Genomic DNA, 11025 nt, shown 5'->3' with positions numbered 1-11025 from the left:
CGGGAACCACCAGTATAGGGAGTGTAGAAGACACAGTTAGTACTCCTGCCACAATGGGAAGTCAGGAACCCCAACAGGTATAGGGGGATAGAAGACACAAGTAAGTATCCCTGCCACTATGGGAAGTCAGGAACCCCCCCATGTATAGGGGGATAGAAGACACAGTAAGTACCTCCTGCCACTATGGGAAATGGAACCAACCAGGTATAGGGGGATAGAAGACACAGTATGTACCTCCCTGCCCACTATGGGAAGTCAGGAACCCCCACCAGAAATAATTATAAAAATAAGTATAGGGGATAGAAGACACAGTAAGTACTCCTGCCATATGGGAAAATCGGAACCCCAACCAGGTATAGGGGGATAGAAGACACAGTATGTACCCCCTGCCCACTATGGGAAATCGGAACCCCAACCAGGTATAGGGGATAGAAACACAGTATGTACCTTCCTGCCACTATGGGAAGTCAGGAACCCCACCAGGTATAGGGGGATAGAAGACACAGTATGTACCTCCCTGCCCACTATGGGAAGTCAGGAACCCCAACCAGGTATAGGGGGATAGAAGACACAGTAAGTACCTCCCTGCCCACTATGGGAAATCGGAACCCCAACCAGGTATAGGGGGATAGAAGACACAGTATGTACCTCCCTGCCCACTATGGGAAGTCAGGAACCCCAACCAGGTATAGGGGGATAGAAGACACAGTAAGTACCTCCCTGCCCACTATGGGAAATCGGAACCCCAACCAGGTATAGGGGGATAGAAGACACAGTAAGTACCTCCCTGCCCACTATGGGAGGTCAGGAACCCCAACCAGGCAACTCATTTACGTCAAATCAGCTCCAGGAAAACGGAAGATCATTGGAAGGTAAAACCATTACAAACGTACAATTAAAGGGACTCGAGGAGAAAGTAAGACAAGAGGAAAAGGTTCAAATAGAGATAGATGTAGATTCCAAGAGCACACTATCAGTGTACTTAGTTTGAGATCACCTAAAGCTCACCAGACACCAGCACAAGTCCCCACTAAGAGGAATACACTCAAATGTTTACAAATCATATTAAGAATAAAACAAAATAACAGTACGTAACACAAATGATTTACAAAAGGAAATAAATATCATCTCCCAAAACCCTAACTCTACATTTGACTGTTTTTCTCTAGCCACGGTATCAAGCCAGGGCCTGGACAAAACCAAGTAATCTCATCCCAAGACAAAGACAGAAAGCATTTTGGTTTTGTTTTTATGTTTTTAAGGGTTTACGGCACTTGCAACAGATTAAGGTCATATCAGCGCCAGTAAATAAAAAGGAAGAAAATGGGATAGTAAAAAGTTCTGGAATAACAATTAAAGCTCCCAAGAAAAGGTAAGACAAAGGGGAATTGGTTCAAATAAGAAACAGATGTAGATTCCAAGAGCACACCGTCAAAGTACTTAGTTTGAGATCACAAAAAGTCTCATCCAGACACAAGCACAGGTCCCCACTAAGAGGAACACGCTCAAATGTTTTACAAATCATATGTTTTATGTTATGTTTTAAGGGTTTTACGGCGCTTGCAACACATTCAGGTTATATCAGCGCCAGTAAAAAGGAAGAAAATGGGATAGTAAAAAGTTCTAGAATTACAAATAAAGCACACAAGAAAAAGTAAGACATAGGAGAACTGGGAACAAATAGGGATCAGATGTAGATTCCACACTATCAAAGTACTTAGTTTGAGACCACCTATAAGTCTCATTCGGACACAAGCACAAAATCCAACAAAGAAAAATACACTCAAATGCTTACATTATAAATTCAAAATAACAAATATAATAATACATAACAGAGAGATGATTTACAAGGAAAAAATATCATCTCCCAAAAACCCAGGACAAAACCAAGTAATCTCATTCCAAGACAAAGACAGAAAGCATGTTGGAAAACAGATATAAGGGGATAGAAGACACAGCATGTACCCCCTGCCCACTATGGGAGGTCAGGAACCCCACCCAGCAAATCATATATAATACGTATAAAGAAAACATAATACAATGCATAACAGAGAGATGATTTACAAGGAAAAAAAATGGCATCTCCCAAAACGAACTATACATTTGACTGTTTCCCTCTCAGCCAGGGCACCTGGCCAGGACCAGGACAAAACCAAGTAATCTCATTTCAACACAAAGACAGAAAGCACGTTGGAAACCAGATGTAGGGGAATAGAAGACACAGTAAGTACCTCCCTGCCCATTATTGGAGGCAGGAACCCCACCCAGAAAGCATGTTGGAAAACAGATAAAGGGGGATAGAAGACGCAGCAAGTACCTTCCTGCCCATTATGGGAGGTCAGAAATCCCACCCAGTGGAAATCATATAGAGGGGGATAGAAGACACAGCAAGTACCTTCCTGCCCACTATGGGAGGTCAGAAATCCCACCCAGTGGAAATCATATAGAGGGGGATAGAAGACACAGCAAGTACCTCTCTGCCCACTATGGGAGGTCAGAAATCCCACCCAGTGGAAATCATATAGAGGGGGATAGAAGACATAGCAGGTACCTTCCTGCCCACTATGGGAGGTCAGAAATCCCACCCAGTGGAAATCATATAGAGGGGGATAGAAGACACAGGAAGTACCTCTCTGCCCACTATGGGAGGTCAGAAATCCCACCAAGGACTTAAAGAGGAATAAAAAAATAAAAAAATACTCACAACAACCAAAGTCAAATAAACATAAAATAATTTATTATTATTGACAATAAAATCTTAACAATAAGATGACCACCACAGTTATAATACGGTTGAACAAATCATAGAAAAAAAAAATACAAATCATAGAAACTAAAAACAAAACAAACAAAAAAATAACAAAAAATATAAAACCTGAATTTTTTTTTTTCATCCCACGTACAAGATCTCACAGACCTACAATCACGTAAAGAATCCATTCCCACGTACAGGAAGTAAGTAACCCGTTCTCACAGACCTACAATCACGTAAAGAGTCCATTCCCACGTACAGGAAGTAAGTAACCCGTTCTCACAGACCTACAATCACGTAAAGAGTCCATTCCCACGTACAGGAAGTAAGTAACCCGTTCTCACAGACCTACAATCACGTAAAGAGTCAAATCCCACGTACAGGAAGTAAGTAACCCCTTCTCACAGACCTACAATCACGTAAAGAAGCCATTCCCACGTACAGGAAGTAAGTAACCCCTTCTCACAGACCTACAATCACGTAAAGAATCCATTCCCACGTACAGGAAGTAAGTAACCCCTTCTCACAGACCTACAATCACGTAAAGAATCCATTCCCACGTACAGGAAGTAAGTAACCCCTTCTCACAGACCTACAATCACGTAAAGAGTCAAATCCCACGTACAGGAAGTAAGTAACCCCTTCTCACAGACCTACAATCACGTAAAGAGTCTGTGAAGAATCTTAAAATTCACTCAACATTAGAATTAACTAAAATCCAGTCCCAAAATAAATATTGGAAAAAAAAATAAAATAAATATGACAAAGAGGAAAAGCAGAAATTAAAAATATCACTGCCCTAGTTGAAAAAAACAAACTATACATAAAACAACAAAAACGGTGCCTATAATGGTGAGAAATCAAAAAACTATCCATTACATTGTAGTACAACTGTCCAAATGAACGGACATAGAAAATAAAACAAACGTCTAATAATAACTATAAATGATAGCAACGAGACAATGGCATCCATGACTAAGTGATCAAATATATAAATATCAAAGTGACGGAATAAAACATTGCAATTCCTAGAGCATATCATTAACCCTCTCCTTACCAACATAGGAAAATCGTCACATTCGTTACGATACAACCAAAAATTTTCTCATTCCAATTGATTTTGTACATCATAACATTTAAAGAAAATGAACAGTGTGTTGTAGAGCATGTTTTGCTGAAGAAATGATGCATCACAAGAACTTTACCGCGATTGTGTTTGAGTGATGAAAAGGGGAAAATCCTGAAAATGGCTGGTAAGGAGAGGGTTAACGGAAATAAAAAGCAAAGATCAATTGGAAACCGTCAACTTTTAAATGACAATATTATTTTTCTTCTTTTCTTCCAGATCCAAGCATCAATATCTGGACCGACCATGTCAATGTACAACTCAAACCGAATGACCCTACACAAGACTCTGCATGACTCTACAACAATTGTCCAACAGGCATCCACAGTCAGTCAGTTGGCTTGACAACAACACAAAGCCATCAACTCACCTGACCCAACACAAGACTCTGCATGACTCTATAACAATTGTCCAACAGGCATCCACAGTCAGTCAGTTGGCTTGACAACAACACAAAGCCATCAACTCACCTGACCCAACAATCCTCTTCACATCTTATAAGCATATTTTCAAAGGTGAGAATACGTGATGATGATGATGATGATGATGATGATGATAAATAAATAAAATAACAATAGAAAAAAAAATAATAGAAAAATAATGCCAGTGATATAGCAATCCCACCATCGATCAAATGTACTTGCCAAATTGACAGCCCCAAACTACTGGTACTAATGTTACCAAACATTGACAGCCCCAAACTACTAGTACTAATGTTACCAAACATTGACAGCCCCAAACTACTAGTACTAATGTTACCAAACATTGACAGCCCCAAACTACTAGTTCTAATGTTACCAAACATTGACAGCCCCAAACTACTAGTTCTAATGTTACCAAACATTGACAGCCCCAAACTACTAGTTCTAATGTTACCAAACATTGACAGCCCCAAACTACTAGTTCTAATGTTAACCAAACATTGACAGCCCCAAACTACTAGTTCTAATGTATAACCCAAAACATTTGGACAGCCCAAACTACTAGTTCTAATGTTACCAAACATTGACAGCCCCAAACTACTAGTTCTAATGTTACCAAACATTGACAGCCCCAAACTACTAGTTCTAATGTTACCAAACATTGACAGCCCCAAACTACTAGTACTAATGTTACCAAACATTGACAGCCCCAAACTACTAGTCCTAATGTTACCAAACATCACACACACAATAAACATGATTACTTATCAAAAGGACCATTCTCTAAAAGCTTCGAACTGAGACATTGACAAGTTTAGTTAAAAGGTCAATTTTTATCAAAAATGAGTTCTTGCCATAAATGATTAAATCAACCCCTTTTTTTACATCTTCATGAAATATCAAAGCTTAATTTCACTTCTAAATATTTTTTACAGCTAGTCAAGTTGAAAAAGTATGAAATTTGAGAAAAGTTGCTGGATATTTCCCATACATCTGACCATAACTTCATGAAAAATCACCCGATTTACTTTAAATAAAGATTAAAATGGTCTGGGGGAAAAAGAATTTGCAAAAAAAAAAAAAATTTTTAATAAACATCCAAAATGTTCACCTTCCGACTGATTATGTCATGCACTGACACACACATGTGATCATTTACAAACAGGTTAACTCAACAGAATCCCCATCCAAACTCCAACTTCTGCATAATAAAGGCATTGGAAAAGATCTTGACTGAATCAATGAAAACAAGTGATGATTAGCCCACTTATCCATGACAGGACATTTAGGGAAGAAAAAAAACCCAACTAAACGAACTACAATGGGCTCATTACACAACAATTAAAAAACCTTGGCAGCCAAGGGAAGACGATGAAACTTCCATCTATGGTGTTTCATCTTCCCAGTCAATGCACGATCATAAGACGATGAAACTTCCATCTATGGTGTTTCATCTTCCCAGTCAATGCACGATCAGAAGATGATGAAACTTCCATCTATGGTGTTTCATCTTCCCAGTCAATGAACGATCAGAAGACGATGGAACTTCCATCTATGGTGTTTCATCTTCCCAGTCAATGCACGATCAGAAGACGATGGAACTTCCATCTATGGTGTTTCATCTTCCCAGTCAATGCACGATCAGAAGACGAAATTTCCATCTATGGTGTTTCATCTTCCCAGTCAATGAACGATCAGAAGATGATGGAACTTCCATCTATGGTGTTTCATCTTCCCAGTCAATGAACGTTCAGAAGATGATGGAACTTCCATCTATGGTGTTTCATCTTCCCAGTCAATGAACGATCAAAATGACTTTCTATTCCTGACCAAGGTGTGGCAAAACTAAGAACAGCAGTATATCAGTGGTCCCACCCATCAAACCTAAAATCATCATTTTCATTTTTATTTTACTTTTTGGCCCGTCCTCTTCCCCGACCTCGTCTAGCGGTTGCTTTCCCCTTTGTAGCGGTTGGCGTGGCGGTTGGTGTGTCCTCGGGAGCTTCTTCCACAACAGGTGTGGAGGTGGCCAAGGCAGCAGCAGCAGCAGAAGTGTCTTCTTCTTGGACAGATAAGTCAAGGTCGTCATCACATTCCTCAGGGTTCAAGGATGTTTGAGACAACTCAGTAGCAACTACGTCGGTCATTGAGTCATCTGGAAACAAAAGATGAAAAAAAAAAAAAGATTTAAATTAAAATTGTTCTTGGTTTTCATTGAGAGATTTGAAGAACCTGTGACTTATATCACTGGTATGTCCAATCAGTTTGTTCGTTGTTTTTATTTTTAAGGGTTTTACGGCGCTTGCAACACATTAAGGTCATATCAACTCCAGTAAAAAGGAAGAAAATGTGATAGTAAAAAGTTAAGAATTACAATTAAAGCACCCAAGAAAAGGTAAGACAAAGGGGAATTGGTTCCAATAGGAAACAGATGTAGATTCCAAGAGCACACCATAAAAGTACTTAGTTTGAGATCAACTAAAAGTCTCATCCAGACACAAGCACGGGTCCCTACTAAGAGGAATACACTCAACTGTTTACAAATCATATATAATACGTATACAAAACATAATATGATGCATAACAGAGAGATGATTTACAAGGAAAAAAAATATCATCTCCCAAATCTAACTATACATTTGACTGTTTCCTTCTCAGCCAGGGTATCTGGTCAGGGTCAGGATAAAACCAAGTTATCTCGTTCCAAGACAAAGACAGAAAGCAAGATGGAAAACAGATATAGGGGGATAGAAGGCACAGTAAGTACCTCCCTGCCCACTGTGGGAGGTCAGGATCCCCACCCAGATATAAGGGGATAGAAGACACAGTAAGTACCTCCCTGCCCACTGTGGGAGGTCAGGAATACCAGCCAGTCCAATCAGTTTCAACAAAACATAAGATATGGAAACACAGGAGATTGATCTCACCCTAGTTACAAAATACACGACTACGGCTATCTGGTCTAGTGGTATGACACCCGCTTTCGGATCAGAAGGTCCTGGGTTCGAGCCTCACTCGGCGCATAGTTGAGCCCTTGGAAAAGGCTCTTTACTCACTTTCTCCAACCGTACTCAGGTGTAAAATGAGTACCTGGCCGTTAACAGCGTTGTCCCTGTCCAAATAAAAAATGTAATATCGCCTAACAGGAATCATGTTCCGTCCTTCATGTTAAATGTTACTGTTGGCCAGGGACCCCAAGCAAAGTGCTTAGAGCACGTTTAGTGGATATTGCGCTACATAAAAGCTCAATCTTTAAATATTTTTGGTTACTGTGTATCTCTTACCTGCAACATCTTCTCCTCCAGTCTTCTTGGCAACCTTCTGATTGGCTTCCTGTTCCAATGCCTGGAGTTCCTGGTGAGCCTGGGCTACGTCTCCTGCAACGTACATAAAGCTGGAACTCTCCACAGTACCGCCTGCCGTGGCCGAGTCGTTGTCCCCACCGATACTGCCAGATAAATCCTGGTCATTGTCCAGTTGATCGTCTTCGTCATCACCGCCGTCATCGTTATCCTGGTCTCCCCCTTCATTCAATATATCATCCTCTTCCATCATGGCATCTTTGTCTTCTTCTTCTTCTTCTTCCTCCTCCTCATCCTCCTCCTCTTCATCTTCACCACCCTCCTCATTATCCTCCTGCTCATCATCCCCCTCATTTTCTTTTTTCAAACCATTCTCATTCTCTTCTTTTTCCTCTTCATCACCCTCTTCCATAGCTTCTTCCGCCTCCTTCTCCTTCCTCAACCTCTCCTCCTCTAACCTCTTCTCCCTGGCAGCAATCTTCTCTTCAGTAGCCTCCTGTTTCAACCAGAAAAAAAAAATTAATGTAAGTACAAGAAAAAAAAAAAAAAAAAACAACTAAAGAACTCCGCATAAAAGTAGTCCTTAACACAGATCTCCAAATTGAAAACTTCAAATTTAGTAATTTTTATGCCAATTTTTAGTAATTTGACAAGGAAATTCGTAATTTCTGACATTGTGTACGAACAACCACAATATTATCTCTAGTACCGCATTGGGGTCAACCGGAAATAACGACCGGTTCCCAGTACTTGCCTAGCAAGTTTGAATGACGTAGCTAACATATAGCTAACATATAGCGTCACTCGGGTTTGATTGCGTCATTTCTTACGTCAATAACTAGCTTCATACTCAACCCAAACAGCTTAAATAAACTGTTGCTGATTGGCTGAAACTAATAATATCAACCAATCAAAATTCGGCTTTTATTTCATAAAGAACACAATGGAATTTTTACTGAATCAAGGTCGGGTCTGTGTTACGTTTCTACAACTGACGCGCGTGTTACTTGGAAAAGGTGTGTGTTACATTTAATTTAAACGACCGCAGCGGCAGTGAGGTGGGAATGGTGTGTTACGTTTATACAGCGGTCGAGGATCGGGGGTTATTATTATTATTATTATTATTATTATTATTATCAAAGTATTACTTAGAATTTAAAATTCTAAATTGTCCAAAAAAATTTGTATTTGGCCATGACGTTTGTCTAAAATTAGTAAAATTACTAAAAATTTGTACGATTCTCAGGTCTGTTAGACCCATGGAGCAGGAGTTTCATCCCGGTTTCTATAGCATGAAACAATTGCTTGCTACCCTTTGGATAGGAAACTAGTCTATCGCAAAGCACTTTCTGCCAAGCCTTACAGGCCCAGCTGGCCAATCACTGCTGGGTGGACAGGGGTCAGAAACAAATAACGACTGCACCTGGGACCACTCTAGGTCCCTTTGTGAAGCAAGTGCTCTGCCAACCAGTTATGATAATGGCAATTTGTGAAAAAGGAGGAAATGTATCGGTCCATAAACTCAAACAAAATCATAACATCAAATATCGTATATAGTTTCCTATATTATACTACTACTTCTAGTGTATATCTATTCTTAATAGTATAGATATAATTTTTTTTTTTTTTTTAAAGCAGATTAATTAGGTAGAACAAACCTTAAACTTTTGGTAGTGGACCAAACTCTGACAGTGGGTGGCCCGTGCAGACTTCTTGTTGTAAAACTTGTGGCATAATTTACAGAAGTAGCCAGTCACTGGGATCACATAGGTCAGACCTTCAAGAGAAAGAAAATAAAGAGGTCAATTAGAAATGATTCCAGCAAGGTCAGTGACCTCCCCCCAGTGACCTCGAAGATTCAAAAGAGAAGACTGAGACTTGCGGGGCACTGCTGGAGACGCAAGGAGGAGATTGCAACCAGTCTTGTGCTATGGGTACCACCTGAGCGAACCAGAAGCAGAGGCAGGCAGAATAAAATCTACATTGACTGTCTGCTAGATGACACAGGAATGGACAACACCTGGGAGCTGCGTACGCTTATGGAGGACAGGACAGAATGGCGAAGACTTGTGGCTCATGTTGGGCGCCCCAAGGGGCGGCCTAAGTAAGTAAGTGTTTAAATAAAAACAAATAGAGAAAGAAAGAAATTGAGCTTTTATATAGCGCAACATCCACTAAACGCTTTAAAAGGGGTACCTGGCCAACAGCAATATTTAACATGTTAATGGCCAGGTACTCATTTTACACCTGAATATGGTGAGAGAATGTGAGTAAAGAGCCTTTTCCAAGGACTCAACTATGCACCGAGCAAGGCTCGAACCCAGGACCTTCCAATCCGAAAGCGAGTGTCATACCACTAGGCCACATAGCCGCATATATAAAAATAAAAATAAATCAAGTGCTGTTTTATAGTTTCCACTCATGATAAAATATGAAAGGCAAATAAAATACTGAGTGGTCATTCACTCTGGAAGGTGCTCCCTTTATGATTATTGCAGAGCTGCCAACCCCATTTGATTAGAATGTGTACAATGGGACCTCAAAATGGGGGAGATTTCATAAAAATGGGTATAATCCTGAAATCGACGGAAACTAACCATTGTGAAAGTAAGAGGAAAGTACACTTTCATAAAGTCACACCGCACAAGCTCAATTGCAGCAACAATGATGTTCCCAAGACTATAATCCAATCCTTTCAGAATTCTACCTCCCAGCATGAAGATCATAATTGGTCAAAAAATATATGAATATCCACTTGGTCACCAAGGCTTCTTAATAGGCTAGTAATAATATGAATACCAGCGTAACACAACATCCATACATTGAAAATGGGTACAATCTTTGGGGGAAATGTGTACAAGCGTACAATTCCGCAATTTTTGCGGTAGGTTGGCAGCTCTGTTATTGTTGTAGGGGTGTCATCTGTGGCTTCATCAACTCTTGCATGCAACCTTTGATTGGCATCTTGTCGTCTAAGACTTGCCCTTGCATGCAACCTTTGATTGGCGTCTTGTCGTCTAAGACTTGCCCTTGCATGCAACCTTTGATTGGCGTCTTGTCGTCTAAGACTTGCCCTTGCAATGCCTCTCAGTGTTGGGAGCCGCTGAGTTGACCTGAGACATCCTGTTATTATTCTCATTGATTCTCTTCAGAGGATAATCCCTATTCAAATAATCATAAAGGGAGAGCACATTCGACAACAAGGTTCAAATCCAGATGACATTTCCACCTAACAAAAATGTTTTTTGTTTGTTTTTAATGGTCATATCAGCACCAGTAAAAAGGAAGAAAATGGGATAGTAAAAAGTTCTAGAATTACAATTAAAGCACCCAAGAGAAAGTGAGACATAGGGGAACTGGGAACAAATAGGGATCAGATGTAGATTCCAAGAGCATACCACCAATGTACTTAGTTTGAGATCA

At 40.1% G+C, this 11025-nt stretch overlaps 1 pseudogene across 1 annotated transcript in view; it reads right to left on the bottom strand.

Moving 5' to 3' along the window:
- Positions 1-2715: 2715 nt before the first annotated feature.
- The window catches only part of LOC144980330 (uncharacterized), a 35755-nt pseudogene continuing 27445 nt past the window's right edge, over positions 2716-11025 (bottom strand). The window contains exons 12-14 of the transcript XR_013646863.1: positions 9261-9379; positions 7585-8098; positions 2716-6455 (exon numbers count right to left, since the gene is read on the bottom strand). The product of XR_013646863.1 is annotated as an uncharacterized LOC144980330 (transcript). The remainder of the gene's footprint in view (positions 6456-7584; positions 8099-9260; positions 9380-11025) is intronic.

Source organism: Berghia stephanieae, chromosome 9 (genome assembly GCF_034508935.2).
Source record: "Berghia stephanieae isolate SIO BIC M18660-M18661 chromosome 9, UCSD_Bste_1.3, whole genome shotgun sequence".
NCBI classification, from domain to species: domain Eukaryota; kingdom Metazoa; phylum Mollusca; class Gastropoda; order Nudibranchia; family Aeolidiidae; genus Berghia; species Berghia stephanieae.
The sequence above is the reverse complement of the archived record's forward strand: the minus strand, read 5'-3'. Positions and strand labels throughout refer to the sequence as shown.